We start from the raw sequence: 18,996 nt of genomic DNA, 5'->3' as shown, positions 1-18,996 counted from the left end.
CTGCTGTTGGCACTTTCCATTCTGAAAATTAAAATTGATTTAGGGGAAAAGGAAATAGCGCAGTATCTGTCTGAAATATCGGCGGACACCTGAACCGCGCCGTAAGGGAAGGGATCAAGGAGGGAGTGAAAGAAAAAAGGAAGAGGTGCCGTAGTGGAGGGCTCCGGAATAATTTCGACCACCTCGGGAACTTTAAGGTAAAAATTGAATAATAATAATAATAATTGGTTTTAGGGGAAGGAAATGGCGCAGTATCTGTCTCATATATCGTTGGACACTTGAACCGCGCCGTAAGGGAAGGGATAAAGAAAGGAGTGAAAGAAGAAAGGAAGAAGAGGTGCCGTAGTGGAGGGCTCCGGAATAATTTCGACCACCTGGGGATCTTTAACGTGCACTGACATCGCACAGCACACGGGCGCCTTAGCGTTTTTCCTCCATAAAAACGCAGCCGCCGCGGTCGAGTTCGAACCCGGGAACTCCGAATCAGTAGTCGAGCGCCCTAACCACTGAGCCACCGCGGCGGGGCAAAATTGAAATGAAAATTGGTTTTGGGGGAAAGGAAATGGCGCAGTATCTGTCACATATCGGCGGACACCTGAACCTCGCCATAAGAGGAGGGATAAAGGGGGAGTGAAAGAAGAAAGAGGTTCCGTAGTGGAGGGCTCCGGAATAACTTTGACCACCTGGGGACATACAGACAGAAAAACTATTGCTGCAAGTAAGTTTTAGACCCTGCTCTGTCCCTGGGCCACTGCGCGGTCCCGCACTGCATCACGTTGGTCATGTCGGGGCATGACGTCGGCAGCCTGAGTCACCGCAGCAAGCTGCGATGATGGGGCTGCAGACGTCAGCAGGGCAGCCGATAAGGATGCGCACTGGCTTGAAGGCCACCGCATAGGGAACATGTAGGGGACATGCCACAATAGTGGGATGACAGCTGAGAGGATGCCAGAGAGCGGGTCTGGAGGCGTCTGAAGAGGATCTGTTGGGAGTGCGTAAGAGAGGGGTGGGAGGGGTAAGTACGACGGTCCAATAGGGGTATCTGCGTGAAGCCCTGCAAAGGTGTGCGCCCGCTCCCTCGACAATCCTGGATCGAGACTGTCCTGAGCCCGGCAAATCAAACCTCGGACCAATCTATCACCGGCTTCGTTTCCAGGGTTCCCAGAGTGAGCAGGCACCCGCTGGAGCTGTACTCCAGCTGCGCGGTAAATTTTGGGTAGGGGTGTTCGACAATTGCCAGACAGGGGTGTGAATCTTGCCCCTGGCAAAGTTGGACAGAGCCGTTTTGGAGTCGCTAAAGATGTATTGGGGCGTCCGAATGTGCAAGGGCTAGGGCGGTCTCCTCTGCCTCCTCAGGCGTAGAGCCCGAGGGAAGACGGTGAGTTAGGGGATGGGGTAGGGTTTGATTGTAGGCAACTGCTACCGCTTCATGCGCTATACATGCGGCGTCTACACAAATGGCATGGTGGGCTTGCCCGTAATACTTATGGAGGGCATTTGCGCGAGCTTCGCGGCGAGGGATATGATATAGGGGATGGACGTTTCGAGGAAGGGGTTTCACAACGAGAAGTGTATGGATGTCCGGAATAACGTCCTGAGAGACGAGTTGGTGCATGACGGAATGAACGGCGGCGCAACAAGGACACTAACATTTAGAAAGGGACACACATGGATGTGTCGAGGGATGACTATAAGGATTGACTGGTTAGCGGGTATGTTGATGCGAAGGGAGGAGAGTGTATGGCGGCCAGTCTAAGGTACTGTGTCTGAGGTTCGCGTCGAATAGTTCCTGAAAGGAGTTATGCATGCCTAGTGCAAGGAGTTTGGCTGTGCTAGTGCTACGAGGTAGGTTTAGGGCTGCCTTAGTCGATCTTTAACGTGCACTGACATCGCACAGCACGCGGGCGCCTTAGCGTTTCGCCTCCATCGAAACGCAGCCACTGCGGTCGGGTTTGAACCCGGAAGCTCCGGATCCTCATGGTCATTTTTTTTTTCATTCTTCTAATAACCGCTGCAGCCGCGGCAGTGCCAGAATTTCAAATCTCGGGTGCATTGGCGCTCTAAAAATAGCTTTGACAACCCCCGCTAGATGGCTACGCGTGTCCAAACGGGCCGGAGTGCGTCTGCTAGCTTGCGCTGCGGAGATTCTGGCCAATATATCGTTTCAATCACGTTCATCATTCTCCGTCAACAAACAGGCACATCACACTCGGTGAGTGGGTAGGTCGTCACACAGTAGTTATTGCGAAACGAGTGTTGGCTGTGTCTTTCTTCGATTATTCGTTGAACGATCGGAGCAGGTTTATCGCGGTGCTTTCACGTATACCTCTACGAACCCGGAAGGAAGAGATACACACGCGGAACACCTGCAAGAACTGGATGAATGTCACTTGCAGTTCACTTGCGTGCAAGCCAGCGCCTGATGCCCATGAATACAAAAAAAAAGCTAAAAGCTATGCGGGCCCTGAGGCTGCATCCATTCCACTGACGGTCCGATCGCGCCGCCCGTAGGATGCCATTACGGCACGCCATTCACGCAAATTACGTTCGAGACGCGCGAAATACTAGACTTTTAGAATAGATTTTATCGTGTCGCTGCCACCCATGTGGCGTATTTACGGAAACGTAAGTGGACGTCCGCCCAACGTCGGGCCAATGCATTTTCACTCGCGCGGCAGGGGGGCTGGGCTCCGTGCACGCGCGCGCATGCGCAATCGTGCCGACATCCGGGCCTCGGCCTGCCGTAGCGCCGCGCGCCGCTGCCGGAGGCGCATCGGTGGCCAGCGGCAGCAGCAGCAGCGGCGGCAGGCAATCCGGTGTACTACGCCGAGTGCGTGCGTGCGTGCGTGTGTGTGCGGCCCGTTGAATGTGGGTTACTGGGCCCAGGAGCTGCCGTGGTGTTTCCGAGACTTTCGCCCTCGGTGCGGATGGTGGCCGTGCGTGTCGGCTTCCGGCGGTCACGCCGCGATCGGCGTCGTGGTCCCCCCTCCTCGGCCCGGAGAAGCCCGCGACCAGCGACGGCAGCAGCAACGCTCGCCACCCTTGACCTTTGCCGAGCCGCCGCGGCAGCCCTCAAAAGTAAGCCGCCGAAACGGCGAAGCGCGCGCTGCCTGCGAGCCTCCCCCGAGATCTGCGCTAAGCCTTTTCCCGGGGCCGCCTGCAGCACGCGCGTGATCGTCTGCTCGCTCGTGGCGGCGGTTGGGCCCGCCACTCTGGAGGCGTGCGAGAAAGCCGTGGACGGCGGGCTGGTAGGGAGGGGTTTATTTTTGAAGCGCCTCGTTTTTTCTCTCTCTTTTGAATCCCGGCCCGAACGTTTCATGCTCACGGTGAGCCAGCGGCTTCGGTTTCCCCCGACACGTCCGTTGGCGCGTCGCCTGCCGTGCAGCCGTAGGCTGATGCAGGTCCCCCGGGGATGCAGTACTTCGTAGAGCGTAGTCTGGGTTGGTTTTTGGAGTCCGATGACTTACTTTCCTATTTCCGCACTACCTCTCGCGCGCCGTTAGCGCAGAGCACGGCGCAGCGCCGGCCTATCGTCGACAACACGCTGCCTCGAGAAACGGCGAGGCATCGTGATCAGCGGTTACGTCGGCAGTCGCGTGGTGTGTACACGACGTGCGCGATCTCGACGACTTCGACTGCAAGGCGATCTCGCGCCATTCGCTTTGCTCGTGTCCGCCTCCGCTCACCGCCGCTGTTTCACCCCGTGGATAGTCTGCAGTGAGGAGACTCACTTCAGGAAGCGAAAGCGATGTGCAGGCGGTGTGGTCGCGGTCGGAGAGGCGGCTGTTGTAAACACGGAAGCGGCCGCGTGCGTTCGGAAAAAACGCTTCCTCGCAGATGATTGCGCCCGGCGCAGCGTCAGCACAATTCTCCCTCCTCTTTTTTTTTCTCTACTTTTTCCTTGATATTCACGAACAGCCGCCGCTGCGCGATTACGTAGGCTCGCCTCGCCTAGCGAGCAGCTCGGCGGTTGTCACGCGGCCGCGAGGCGACCGGCGGAGTCGTTAAAGGCGTCGGCGATCATCTCTTGCTCCGACTTGGGTGCCTCTCTCGGCGCCGCTGTGTGCTGATAGAGTCGTTTGCGGAACTGTAGGAAATGCTCTAGAGTGCGCGCCACGTGAGTCGTTTGGGAGAGCACAGATCTCCCCCTCGCGGGCTGTGCTGTGGCCAATGGTGTGACACGTGCCGCTCAATCAATGATAGTTTTTTTGCTCGCGGTTACCGAGCCTTACTAACTGATTACGTTTGTCGGCCATAATAATAATAATTGGTTTTGGGGGAAAGGAAATGGCGCAGTATCTGTCTCATATATCGTTGGACACCTGAACCGCGCCGTAAGGGAAGGGATAAAGGAGGGAGTGAAAGAAGAAAGGTGCCGTAGTGGAGGGCTCCTCCGGAAAAATTTTGAATATTTTGGTGTTGCCCTTCCACGTGCTTTTCCTTTTTATTAACTGCGTTCAGGTGAATAGCCACCGATTCTTGGCCATCCCCCAGTGTGGGTATGTGCCATCTTTTGATAGGCTAACAACAACAAAAATTTTGACCACCTGGGGATCTTTAACATGCACTGACAACGCACAGCACACGACCGGCCGGGCGCCTTAGCGTTTTGCCTCCATAAAAACGCAGCTGCCGCGGTCGGGTTCGAACCCGGGAACTCCGGATCACTGTGTCTCCCCTAGCCCTGTGCAGCGCCCGTAGTCTGGGCTCGACCACGGCAGTAATCGACGATGCAGTGCTCTTCAACCTGCGCTTCGGCAAGTGGTTGCGACTCTTCTCTATGCCACCGCACTGTAGCTGTATTGCTAAGACGTGCGCACACATGCTTTGTCGTTGTGGAAGCGTCGTCATGCATTGTTCGGGCTTTGACGTGTCTCATGTGCGTGTGTGCTTCTTTCCGAATGCAAGGCTGTGGAGATGATCAGACTGTGCGCCGCTGGAAGTGTGTAGACAAAAGTTCCTGTGTAAGTTTAGGTTTTACAACAGCTGCAAGTGTTTCTGGATTTGTGCAGCTGTGCCTCTGTGTTGCCAGTAAACACATCGATCGGTCTTGTTGTTACACCTGATAAAACGACTTCAGTGGTAATGCTTCCGGGGAGGGGGGCTGGGGGGGATAGTATTGCTTTTATAATCTTGGCCAGCGAGACAATTGCACAATCTTCTGCCTCTGTACTGTCAGTATAACATATTGATCGGTCTTGTTATACCTGATAAGCGAATTCAGTGGTAATGCTTCCGGGGGGGGGGGGGGGGGGTGTAGTAATGCTTTTATAAGCTTGGCCAACGAGGCAATTACAGTCTTCCGCCTCTGTACTGCCATTTAGGAAAGAGGCAATTTATATATCGTAGTGGCTACTTCTGCATAAAAATAGGCTTCAAACCTTACTAAATTTCAGGCATAACTTGTTTACTCACCATTACCATTCTGATGTTACTGCTCTGCGAGTTTTTGATTCTAATAAGACCTCTTTTGAATAGCGTGTTGTTCTGTATGCGGAGAGTCATTTTCTTCATGTTTTCAAAAGAGGAGTTTTACGGCCCGTATTCTTTCACAGTGGTCTTATCTTTGCCCGCATTTGCAGTAGATTTGTTGAAAATTAATTTCTTTTGTGTGTGGGAGGCAGGGGATTCTGGATTGCATTGCGCACCAGTTGATAGTGGTGCCTTACAGCAAAACTGGCCTGGTCTTTTCATTGAAACCAGGGAGTTGTTTTGTAGTAGAGCTTGGTTGGTGCCTTTTCAAATGCCTCTCCTGTTGGAAGGGAAATCCATTATACCCATTCGAATAAACAAATGAGCTCTTAGCAGCATCAGGGCTTGAACTCAGTACCTCTCACATACAAGGTGTACCTATGCTGAAGACCATTGCCATTGCTCTTTGTGCTTAGATTATTTTTCCGCTTTCCAACTCAGCCAGGCATTCTGCCTTGCTCTCTGCGCGAGCGCTTGCACTGCCATTTAGGCACGAGTACGTAGGCAGTGGAATTAAAGCTAGAGTCGACTCCGTAAGCCCCATCTGCGCTAGAAAAATTGGCTGGCTGTTGAGAATTAAGGTCAAAAGTTACCGGATCGGCATTTCATTCTGCTTGTTTTCATGTGAGCGCTTCTCATCTGTCTTGTCTCTTTCTGTCGCGTTAGGTCTTTGATGGATGACTTAAACAGGATCATCTGCCACGTGTGCCAAACAGAAGCGTTACCTTTTGCGTGCAAATAAAGCGTTAATCGTCGGGCATGGCATTGTGAGCATATGTTTCTCGGCAAGTTTCCTTTCGAACATCAGAGCCTCAGTGGTTGCAGGATATATAAAAACAAAACTGCATTCCGGTTTCTTGGTGTTCTTTAATTACAGGTGGTCTGCAGACCCAGATCGACAATGTGCTGGATTGATTTCACTCCTTTAGTGAAAGCAGTTCTGGACAGATTAAAATCATAGCAGTAGTAATGACACACTTTAGTTGTGTCATGTATAACAAACAAGGTACTGGAGTTCAGTAGTACAGTTTGCCACCACCGCCTGCTTAACAGAGCTGAAGCATATCTATCTCTTTAAGGGGACATTTGGTAAATAAAACGGCCAATTTGGTCGTTATTTGCGTCATAGCAATAATTCACGCCAAAATATGGTAGAGAAATTTAGAAAAAAATTTTTATTTGCGTGTGGTGATGAAATATTGTGAGTGAAACATGCTTGTGATGGTTCTGGCACATCACGGGTTCCGCGGCTTTCCAACAACGGAGCACTGCCATCTTAGTGTCACTGTATGTATCGTCATGAAAAGGAGAAATTGGTGCTTCTGCTGGTTGCAATGGCACATTTCTCTGACCAAAAGCAAAAGCAAACGATGCAACAAATGAGGGGAGAGTTTAAGGTCGATGTTTTTTTAGCTTTAACTTTTCCTGTGATTGCTATTGCTATAGCTCGGCATTTTGTAATGAATGGAACGAATGTACATGGATCCTGAGACAATGATTGCAGTAAAGCTCTCGATTTTCTATGCGTGCATGTTCTGGAAAGTTATTTTTTTGGGAAATGTTTTCATGTAAATATGCGTGCCATAGTTAAGATTTTATTTTCAGGAGTATTGGGAATCTAAAAAAAAATGAAATAATAGCTTTATTGCGTAGAACACAGCTTTGTGAACATGCTGACACAGAAACCTTGTGCACTTTTGAATAATTATTTAATGCTGCGGAAATGACTTTGCGAGTGTGTTAGTTGTGATTACTTAGCAACTGTAATGGCCGATTTAAAGTATGACAATGTTCTGAAATTTGCATAAAAAGTTGCATAACTGTGCCAAATTTGGTTGCGTATGATGCATAAATAGGGAAAATAGTTATAATTGCCACATCCCCCAAGGACACGATCATACATATTGCGATACACAATGAACCAGACGTCGATATACCTTGCCAGGAGCCCTCATTCCGTGATGTCATATTTATTGCAGGGCTTAGAGTGAATCCTAGTTCATGAGCATTTAATTTACTTTCTCGCTGTCTTAGTTCTTGTCTGTTAGTTTGCATATTCTATGAGCCCCATTTCAGCAGCTTCTGCTCGTTACGCAGAAGACATATGTTCAATACAATTAGCACCTCTTCGTTAATTCTCTCTTTCAGTTCACTGTTCTTATTCATACCCACTTCCTGCATAGCAACACAAAATCATCTGCCTTCTCTCTCGTAGCTCAAGTTGTAGGCCGCTTGGTTTCTGGTCGCTGAATCTTGGTAACTGCTTTTGCAGTTCAACTTGTGGTCATGCAAAAGCAGAGTTACTTGATGGTAATTCTAACTCTTGAGACCATCTGAATACATTTCAGCAGTTTGTCTTGTGCCCAAGCTGAACTTTTCTACGTGTGTGGCATAGAAATGGCAGTCAACTTTGTGATGGGTGCAGCTTAGGAGTTTCAGGAAATACATTTTGCAAAATATCTGAAAAACCTAGTTGGGGCAAGTTCGTGAATGCTTGGAAAGCCAGAAGCCTTCTGTCGCGCATTGGAGCCCTTTTCCACCCATTCTTAATTTTATTTCAGAGGTTCTTTTTCTGTTAGGTGTGCAGTGAATGGCAGTGCATTTTATTGTGATTATTTCCGGCGGTGGCTGAGTGGCGTAGGCACTGAGCCTATGTTTATGGGTCCAAATGTTGGTCATGGCTGCTGCATTTTGATTCGGGCAAAATTAAAAAGTTCCCATGTGTTGTATGACGTTACTGCATCCTGAAGAACCCGAGATGGCCGAAATTGACCTGCATTCCTTCATTATGGCATTCCTCTTAGCCGAAATCCAGGTTTGGGGCATCAAAAACCACATACTATACACCCTGCTATGCATTTGCAGATGACTTTACTGTCATTGCACAAAATGATTCAGCCAGAGCTACTTAATTGGACCAATTTTGCAGTGGGGCTTTGCAGATCTGTCCATCGGTTAAGAAGACTGCTTTCCAGGTTCCATCAGGGGTACAGTCCCGGTCAAAAGTCTTCGTGCTTTGTGGTTTGCTTTTGGGTCGTGTAGCGCTGCACCATGGCACCTCTATGGGACCAGAAGGTCTTAGAAGTGCGACGTTTCTTTTTACACTACATGGATTCAAAGCATGAGGGGTCCAGCCTTTTGCTCACTGCACAGACCAAACCACGTAGCCTCGAGTCTTTTGACCGAAGGTGCACATGCCCACTGTTTCCTGGAGACTCTGACTACACGCCCGTGTGCGTAATTTTGATTGACAGGAGAAAGTGCGCTGGCTTTTCACTTTTACACCCGACATCAGCGGCTTTCCCTGGTTGTAAAGATACCGGGGATGCAGGCACCTTTCCTTCCCGCTTTGTACGTCTCCATCGTCGTCGGAGGTGCTGATGGCGGTTGGCACGGGGCCACGTAACGCAATTGACAACCGCCGTGCACCGCTCTAGATACAAAGTGTGCGGACGCTATCTGTGGCCTCATTAGTGCGTGTGGTTCCTTCTATTGGCCCAGGATAATAGTTGGCTTGGAATTTTTGTTTCTGCAATGGAAGATGGCATTGTAAAGTCATCTTTCTGTCCTTTCTTTCCCTTGTTCAGGCCTTAATTGCCGGTTTGAACACGATTGATGGGGTTTCAGCTGCATACGATCTTCTCTGGGCTTCTAAGTTCATTTTTCTTAACAAACAGATGAAGGGGTTTCTGGGAAGTTTGTGACTTGGTGCTACTTACTGCTTGTGCCTAATGGTGAAATAAGACTGCACATTGGGCCAGTTGGTATGGGTCCATATTGCAAGAAAGCAGCGTAAAAAAATAATGCTAAAGAAAAGAACATCTTTTAACGCGTCATTTATTGTCGGTTTTCTCCTGTGAATCAAACAAAATGTTATCTGGAAATGCATTGATGAAATTGCAGCTTTCTTATTTGTCACTTCAAACAGGGCCTTGTTTCCTGACTGGCTCTTTGCTTTTAACTTACAAACAGAGGTAAGTATTGTACCCTGGACACTCATCATCTTCAGCTTCAAAAATATTAATCCGTGCAAGCCGGTATGCCAGGGCAGCTTGGTGTTTTTTTATTAGAGGAAATACCCTTAAGGGCCCTCTTATAAGGCTACTACGGAAGGGGGAGAGGCAGCAAAAAAAAAGTAACAACCTTAGAATAAAAACACGAAAAATAAACCCACAATATTCTACTTAATTATGCGAAGAAATTTCAAACTACAATGCAAGCATTATTGCAAGAAAATAGATTATACCTTGAGTGACACACTTGCTGAACAAAACCAGAGCCACGAGGCTTGACAGCACAGAATGAACGTCATGCCTTTAGGTAATGCAGCAGGTATGCTGACAGATGTAATCTTTTTTGCCGCTTTAGAACATGCAGCTTGAAAGTTGCAGTTCATCTCTTGTAGGGAATGATTCCATGGTAGTACTCGTGAATGTGAAATTGCAGGTTCAGAACTTGGCTGCTGCTTTGTGTTTTCGGTAGTGCTCCTAGCGGAATAAGAGTGTATATATTTGTGACACATTTTGCGATTTTGGTAGTGCTCCTTGCTGAAAAAAAAATATATATATCAGTGACATGTTGATGATGTTCCCACTTTTGCACTCCAATCTTTTTCTGTTTGATTGATGGTCTGTGGATTCCTTCATGTTTTGCTGTTGTGGTGGAGCATTTGCGTGACCACCCAGTCATGCAGCGCTATACCTCATTTCTCAAGCCGAGTACCTCATTTTTGGAAATGTGCATATGTGGCCAAGCGTTAAGGGCGGGCTTTACCTATAGAATTACTTCCACGGCATATTAATTGAACAAAGAGTGAACATTTGCGCCTATTGGTGATGAAATTGTCCAACGCTTGTTTGCAATATTGCCATCTTGTGCTTATGTTTACACCTGAATTGTCTGTTCACGTTTGGACTAGCTTGTGCTGTCTCTTACTTGAATTTTAAATTTGACGGAGTTTGATAGTTTCTTGTTGTGCTCAACTTGCTGATTCACTATACTTATCTGCACTTTGTGGCTGCTAAATTCCATTCTTTCATTCTGCCTGCCACGGTGGCTCAGTGGTTGTGGCGCTCGGCTGCTGACCTGAAAGATGCGGGTTCGATCCCGGCCGCGGCCGTCGAATTTCGATGGAGGCGAAATTTTACAAGCCCATGTACTGTGCGATGCCAGTGCACGCTAAAGAACTCCATGTGGTCAAAATTTTTGGAGCCCTTCACTACGGCATCCCTCATAGCCTGAGTCGCTTTGGGACGTTAAACCCCTTAAACCAAACCATTCCTTCATTCTTGTTGAGGCTGGTAGGGGCAAGAAAAAGGAACAACAATTTATTGTCATCATGCAACTTTTTTCGCTGTATTGCTCCACATGTTACAGTTAATAAGTTCATGTGACGTTTCTTTACTTTTGAGGACAAATGTCATGCTGACATGAAAGCTAACATGGGTGAGAGGAAATAGTTTATTTAGACAAGTGGTGAAATATCACTTCTTGAAGGAAAGACATTTAAATAGACTGAATGCACAGAAAAATTTGATGCAGCATCTGTTTTCCTTGCCTTGCATGTGCTGCCGCTATGAGTGTGGCCGAACTTTGTGTCTCTGGAGCATTGTTCCACGAGCACCCTTCAAGCACATTTTTGCTGTTCGCGAGCCCATTTATTTTCGAGCGCCTCCGCTGTAAAGACAGCGAACACTCGTCGAGATGCGCACCTGCGGCTGCTGCAGTGAATGGGGTTTGGCAGTAACAGAGTCGCTTGTTCTCTGCACGAAATGTCACAAAGCTCTTTGCGGCAGTTCTGTGGCTTCGACATTTTGGCAAGAGAGGTGGAGAGCATTTCTGTTGTGAGAAGGCTGACATTCAAAAGAGGCGTGAAGGCTGTCATGATGTGCCTTTCCATCCTTTGTGATTGTTGCCGAATTTATGAGCTTGTTCTTGGCACTAAATATTCCTTGCCTTGTGAGATTCATTCTGTGTTGTGAAGTGACTGGTCACCGTGATGTCCATAGCATTATTGCGTGGGCAGGAATGCCTTTGTTGGCAGTTAAGTAACCATGCCTTGCATAAATGTTGTCTTTGGAATGGAGATTAGCGCAGCTTCCTACTGAAAGGAAGTTGGAAAAAGAGCAATGACTTATGACTTTGCAGCTTGGGATTTTATACAGGCTTGTGATTTTGGAAGACTGTCTCGAAAGTTTTCCAGGGGGAGGGTGTATTTGAAGTGCTACAGTAAGCAGGGCGTGGTAAGGTAGTTGCAATGCCAAAAAATTTTGCAAGTTGTTAGCTGTTTGCGTAGAAAGCTTGGGTAGGGAGTTGGGCATCAAGGAAGTTAAGTTTTCAAGTTTATCAGTCAAGTTTACGCAGCATAGAACATACAGTTCCGTTGGTTAAATGATACGTATTGTGCCAAGAGGGCACAAAGTGAAAACTGCTGTAGGGGAGGGGGGTGTCTCCTTTGAGCACATTATGAGGTGGTATAAAGGTACAAAATGCAGTAGACATTGATAAAATTAGTACAGGGACTGAATTTACAGACTAGCAATAGAAAGAAAATAGCCAAATGCAGTGAAGTAAAAGCTCTCTAATTAGTTCCTCAGTTATACTTAGTCAATTTCCTCATGAAATAATGTTTATTGCTACTATGAAATAAATGTAAAGAAAATGATTTGATTTCAAATTTTAAAGGGCAAAGTGTTCTCTAGTGATATGCTAGCAAAGTTAGTATTAAATTTGCCGTAGTTCTAACTTTAGCAAAAAAGAAAATGGTAGTGCTCAGAAAATATTTACTTATTTGTATTATTAAGGTCACCAAGGGAGAATATTTCAGCCAGAATATTGCAATTTATTAGTTGGCACATTATGAGTGATAGCTTGAAAGGAAAAAGTTGGCAAAAAGCAAGATATTTGATTGATGATAAAGTGGGGCTGGGGGATGCAGTAATGGGCTGGACGTCATTAACTGCTTGGTTTTGAAGGCATTGAGTGGGCTTAAATGTGTACAGTAAGTATTGCTCCAGGAAGACAAGCTGTGGAAGAGATGACTATGAATACGAGCATAATGCAGCGATGAAATAATACAGGCCAAAATAAATCTTTAGTAATAAGTGCGTTAAACGTAAGTGTGTGTACTTTGCTGATACTGGCCTCGTTTGTGGTTTCGAGGTGATATGTTGCTTTATGCAGGGTTTCAAATGTGGATCAGTGCCATGGTTTATAAGTAGCTCATATGTAGGAATATTGTTTATTGCTTTGCAGGGCAAGTTTCACATTTAATGAACATTGCCGCAGGCGACCTCTAGTTGATTTTATCAAAACGACCAAAGGGCTGATCAAGGATTTATAGACTTCAGTTCATTTGCAGCCAGCCTAAATTCACTGTTCTGTCACTGCTGATATTTGTCCCACAATGCTCAGATATTCTCGAAAGCATCTTTTCGAAAGCATCTCGAAAGCATCTTTTCATCGTGGAGGTGTGACACAGCTGTTCCCATCCCTCCAAGTTGTAGAGCCTCCATCTCATATGTCATATGTGGCATCTGATTAAATGCAGCAAAAAGTGTATGATGCAGTGCTCTCTTCACATACAGCCAGGTTTTTCACTGTAACTGCCAAATGAATAATCTATTGCTGTTCACAGTGTATGTAACACTAGGAGGAGGAATCCATTATCTTGGAGCGGACTTTTGAGTTAACTTTTTGTCCATTCATGTCCATCCTTGTTTGTAGTATCAGCAAGAAATGAAATGCGAACAAGATAACTGAGCTATGGTCACAAAATAAGAAGCTCTTAGTGGTAAGCACAATACTACCCAGGTGAAAATTTCCTGCTGGGAATCTGCTGGTCCCAACACTGCTGGGATTTTGGCAGATTCCCAGCAGTTGCTGGGACCAGCAGGAGCTGCTGGGACCAGCAGGCGTTGCTGGGACCAGCAGGAGCTGCTGGGACCAGCAGGCGCTGCTGGGACCAGCAGTTGTTGCTGGGACCAGCAGGCGCTGCTGGGACCAGCAGGTGTTAGTGGGGCCAGCAGGCATTGAAATGAGCTTTGACCTCTCAAAATGTGTGAAAGAATAAGATCAGTAGAAACGAGGCAAATACCACCAACACAGAGCTGTATGGTATTGGTGTCACTTCTATTGTTCTAGTTCCTTCACGCAGAATTCGATGAACCCAAGCTAAACCAACGTGCCAGTTCTGCTCATCCGAGACTGCCGAGCAAACACAGCTCATTGGACACAGAATCCCACTTGCTGCTTTGGCGCATACTAATGCATCACATGTTCTCAACAGCAGGAGAGGGCAAGAAGATCTACTTGTCTTGTGCAGTTTAGCATGTTTATTCTCATGTGAATGGACAGTTCACTGCATATCCTTCCTCTTGGATTTTACGACATCTTGAATCTTCTCGCTGAGGATCCTGTTGATGTTTTTTTACGACGGGGTCCACGTCCACGCCCTTTTGTAGACCCCAGTGCTTGACCGTGGCTGCAAAAAAAGTATTTACAACAGTTAATAAGGTGCTGCAGAGATAGCTGCCATATGAAAGGAAGGAGGGGTGTGACAGTAGGATCCAGCAGGTGATTGCAGGGGCATAGTGCACATAACTCCCAACTTGCTATAATAACTAAAGAACTTTAGCCAACTCGCTTCTTGGCCTATAAAGAATTATCATTCACGGTTTCAGATTTAATCTGACGTTTAAAGGTGTCTGATAATTATAAGGCAGCTTATAGCTAAGCAGGCGTACTACTTACCACTTGGCGGCTGTCGCGGCTTTGAGCTGCCAGTGTTTTGCTTCTGGCATCGTCCATATTTTTTTATTAGCATGAACTCATCATACTCTGCTTTTTTGGATGCCAGCAGAGTTCGCTTTTGCTTCTAAAGAACGAAAAAACTAAAAACACAGGATGTGCTGCAACAAGCATACACTACAACACATCGCAGGTTAAATTTCACGAGATTGCACAATCAAACAAGATATAACACTGCACAATGCAAGCACACCTTCTTCTTTTGGGCTGCTGTTTCCTCTTCACATGTCTCACTTGAAGAATCATGCGAATCTAGAATTTTTGGCATCGAAAGTCTTTTTTTTTTCATCCTTTCCTGGATTTCTTTCTCCGACTCTGCAGTGAGAAATTCAGACATACACACACATATATTATAGTAACCCAGTTCGCGTGGCAAAATCTCATGCAATTAAGGTGCACAAAACTGAGCCATTACCTCCTAGCATCAGGACTTGGGTGCTGTAGTGACTGCTGTCCTTTCCGTCCAGCGGATCTCTCCAGAACGCGGTATACACAGACCGCTTATTGAAGTCTGTGTTGTTTTTCGGGTTGAAATTCGTAATATCCTTTGCAGGAATCACGTACTTCTTATCTATATCGTGCGCGAACCTGACAACGGCAAACATCGCACGTGTCTGTGGAGCGTGATGCACGCCAAGGATCACTAATAACTCTGCAAGCGCAGATCAGCCGCAGATTAATTAACTGAATAAGTTCGGATTAGCGAAGTAATTTAAAAAGCTAAAAGCCGCCACAGTATGATAGAACAGAGAGACAGGGATCGATACTCGTCCGTGCACTCTGAGAAGACAGGGAAAAAGGGGAAAAGAAAGGTAAACAGGTACCCAATGTTGCTATCTCCAAAAATCGACGCGACAAACTTCGGACAAGAAAAAAGGTAGTCAGTAAGCAAGTTTTTCAAAACTGGTTTAAAACAAAACAATTGATCCACAGTTACTTATTAAGTTTTAGTGGCATGTTCATGTAATTAAATGTGCTAATTTACTCGTAAATCAGTTCAATGAGCTCTTGAAGGATAGCCACATCGGCATTTTCACCAGTCCAGGTTGTCTAAATCCAATCCAAATCCAACTAGACGCTTCGTTCAACTCGACGACTGTAGTGCAGTGAACTAGTATATTTTCTGTAACTGTAGGGCCTCCTGCAAAATAGGCTAGGACACGAGTTTTTTTTTTTTTTTTTTGTAAGGGCCGCTCGATACAAAGAGAAAGCCCCATATCCAAATCCTGCAGCAGCAACAGCAATCCCCGCCTAGTGCTTCTCTTCGGGCGACGTTCAAGTGCTATTCGGATGGTGGCCGTGGTATTATTGTCACAGTGAGCTGAAAGAATGGGCCGCAGGAATAAGCGGTACCGGCGTTGTCTTGACCCAGGCAGCGATGCTGGTCTTCCGACTTCCACCAGAAGTTATCTTCGGATGTCTGCGCACCCACCGTCTCCAGCTGAAGGGCCTACGCGGTAATCGTCGCCAGTGCAAGGGGATACGCACCCGACGTCAACAGCGCAAGGATCTCCGCGGCCGCCACCATCGCCAGCGCAAGGATCTACACGCTAAGCTTCGCCAGAGCAAGGACCTACGCGGTCATCTTCACCAGCGCAGACATCACCGCAGGCCACGCATCATGATGGGGATGATTATGGCAGCAGCTATAATTGGTCAGGTCCTACGGAAACTCCTACATCGTCGAGCAATCACACGCAACTGCCTGACTTTTCCGAGCACCCTGAGACGTCAGATCAGACGCAATGCAGTGATTTATTTAACTGTTGAGGACTTCCTTGCACTGACTGTGAATTTTGCCATTGAGTATGGATTGTCTTGGAAGGCAATCAAAGCGCTTCAAAGACTGATATTATATATTCTTGATAGGCATGATCTTCCATTGACGAAGTATCGTTTTAAGAAAAGCGTTGGAGTTGGAATTCACAAGGCGAAGTTCCACTTTTACTGCTAGCCGTGCATGGAGCTTGTCGCAGAAGCTTGTCACTGTGTTTCTTTATTTAGTTACACCTGTCTCCCAATAAATACTCAAGTTTCAAGCGCTGAAGCAGTTGCCAAATGGCTCTTAATACACACCTTCTGAATGAAACTAGTCATGTCTAGTTGGTTTCCAACTAGCTAGGTCATCTGGTCCAATACACGCCAGGTTGAATTCCCAGCTGATCAGCTTTTCTCCAGGCAAGTAAATAATAATCTCAATATAAAGCTGGTTTCTTCTCTACTGAGACCAGTAGAACCCTTCTGACGACCGGCTACTTGATTTTAAAAGCAACAATATGTTTCAGTTGACCGAGTACAAAACCAGAAGGTTTACTGCTGGGACCAGTTGATCGAGTACAAAACCAGCAAGGTTGCTGCTGGGACCAATCCGCCAACACAAAACCAGCAAGTGGTGCTGCTGGGACCAGCAGACTCAGACATCAAAACCAGCAAGGTTGCTGCTGGGACCAGTTCCCAACACAAAACCAGCAAGTAGTGCTGCTGGGACCAGCAGGTTCAGACCAAAACCAGCAAGTGGGCTGCTGGGACCAGCAGGCCCAGACCAAAACCAGCAAAGTTGCTGCTGGGACCAGTACAAACCAGCAGATTCCCAGCAGGAAATTTTCACCTGGGTAGTGGAAGGTAATTTCACTTTGAAGGTGCGAGGACTCTCCTTCAGAAGTGTTAATCAACCTCTCTAGTATATCCTCTCAAGGATTTAATATGTTCGTGTTTTCTTTCTGCCACCTCGGTTTTCTTGTTCGCGTTTCATTCGTTGCTGATAGCACATACATGTCGGCACCTGAGCTTCAAGCATGTCATAGAATTAAAATAGGGTCGGCAGTTGTGCTTGTGTTTGAGATGTTCTGTACTTTCCTTCATTTTCTTTCTTAGTTTGGGTCTCATGGACTGGGCTGTTTGTGTACGGGTGCATGCTGCTGCGCTTGGTTATTGTTTGACTGCTTCCTGCGGCATACAGTTATGCTGATGTTGGCATATGTGCCACATGGTATTCTTTTCGGTATATGTGTTGCATTAGTATGGGCACTGCACACCGCTGCTGTGCTGTTTGTTGTAGCAGGCCTTGTTCACTAGCAGCTGAAGGACTGCCCTTTAATGTTTCCAGTTCGGACTTTTGAAGGCATGAAATTTGGTCAGTATTGCATTCTCTCATTTTGTTTGTAAACTGCAGTAAAGCAGAAAGTTGGGCAAGTTGGCGATAGCTCATGGCGGAAAGAATGCAACTGTGCTAGAAAGACACGAGACCTGTTTTTTATGTGGTTGTCTTTGCCCTTTCATTGCAGTTGTGTTCTTTCCATCAAGTTTGTAAATTGATTATTCAGCCTCAGTTGAGTCACATCCATGAACATATTTATGGCTCATCTCTTTTACATCTCCTTTTTCGATGCTTTGAGGGGCTTTACTGAAGCCAGCGCTCACAAGTTTTGGGAAAGGTTGAAATGCATTGTGGGGTACAAGATCAGAAAGTCGTGCATTTTCTTCCAGCTCACTTTTGTGACCTTAGCGCGTTTTCAATCATGAGAAATATACTTCCCACAAATATTTTGCTGCTGCTGGGACCCCTGGAAGCTTGTTTCTGAACACTGAAGACTAATGCAGTCTTTTGGAAAGTGTTTAAAAGTAAAAAAAAAAAATTCTATGATGCAGTCTATCTGCATGGAAAGTAGGCTTAATATACCGAGACATTGCTGTGTAATTTGAGCATTTTATTGGTACTACAGCAGGGCTGTTTCTCACTGTTATGAAGGCTGAAAAAGTTGTGTAATGACTTTGAAACTTTTTGTGTGATAACCTTAACAGTACTAAATCATAATATACCATAGTGTCTTTTCACATGGTTTTCAATCAAATGTAGCTTGCTAAAGTAATTCTGAATGTGCAGATTTTACTGGATTGCAATGCCAACCTTGTACAATACCGCCGCATTACTTTGTTTGGGTCTGGCATGGAGGGTTGCCTTTAAACAGACAAGTCAAGCCTGCTGTCCTGTCACTTGACCTGCACCATTATTCCGTTAAGTCAAGTTTAGTACACATGACTGATGTATGTGCGACTAAAACTGGTACTTTTTATTGGTAAGTGCTGTTGTTTGCGTATCAAGAAATATGAATGTGTTAACGCTACACCCTCTAGTGACAGCATCGTCATAATTTAGTTTCATACATACTGATAGAGTAATTTTATTTTGCTCATATTAAGCGCAGTGCCAATTGTAAGCTAAGTTCTCAGTAGTTTTGTGCACACCTAAGAGCCTCACATAATTAAAAAGTCAAAGGCTTGTTAAAAGGTGCACATACTGCTCTCATCAGGATAATGGAATATCGACTGAGGAGGTGCGGCTCAGAACTTTCCGAGCCACGTCATATCTGCTGCGAACACTCGTGGAAGACACAGTAGTGTGTGGACATCATCAGTGCACGCCGGCCTGTGGGCTTTCGTGCGTAGAGATTGTTGTCGTGGCAGTGCCCAATTACTCTTCAATGAGAGACTGTCGCGGAGGCAAAGAATGGACTGTGTCTGTAGCGTTGCCAACATTTCGACAGCCTCGTTCATTCATCCATGAGAGAAGGGGCTCGTTACTCCACTCGGTTTGGTGGAGTGTTCTTTGTTTGCATGTCGAGTTGTTTATGAGCGGAGACGGGATCCCACTTTGTACAAGATGGATCAGCTGGAAGCCTGCACATGTGACGTCGTTGCCACATTCGAGTGTGTGTT

The 18,996-nt window shown here is 46.6% G+C and overlaps 1 protein-coding gene and 1 long non-coding RNA gene across 2 annotated transcripts in view; one reads left to right on the top strand and one right to left on the bottom strand.

Moving 5' to 3' along the window:
- The first annotated feature begins 2,761 nt into the window (after positions 1-2,761).
- LOC144104012 (steroid hormone receptor ERR1-like) overlaps positions 2,762-18,996 on the top strand; it is a 121,454-nt gene continuing 105,219 nt past the window's right edge. The window contains exon 1 of the mRNA XM_077636793.1: positions 2,762-3,078. The gene's annotated coding sequence lies outside the window, so the exon portion shown is untranslated. The remainder of the gene's footprint in view (positions 3,079-18,996) is intronic.
- On the bottom strand, positions 13,783-14,363 carry LOC144104014 (uncharacterized). Its single transcript, XR_013308409.1, has 2 exons — positions 14,224-14,363; positions 13,783-13,954 (listed from the first exon to the last, which is right to left on the bottom strand). It is a non-coding gene; the product is annotated as an uncharacterized LOC144104014 (long non-coding RNA).

Source organism: Amblyomma americanum, chromosome 9 (assembly GCF_052857255.1).
Source record: "Amblyomma americanum isolate KBUSLIRL-KWMA chromosome 9, ASM5285725v1, whole genome shotgun sequence".
Taxonomy (NCBI): Eukaryota; Metazoa; Arthropoda; class Arachnida; order Ixodida; family Ixodidae; genus Amblyomma; species Amblyomma americanum.
This window is presented reverse-complemented; position numbering and strand designations above follow the sequence as displayed.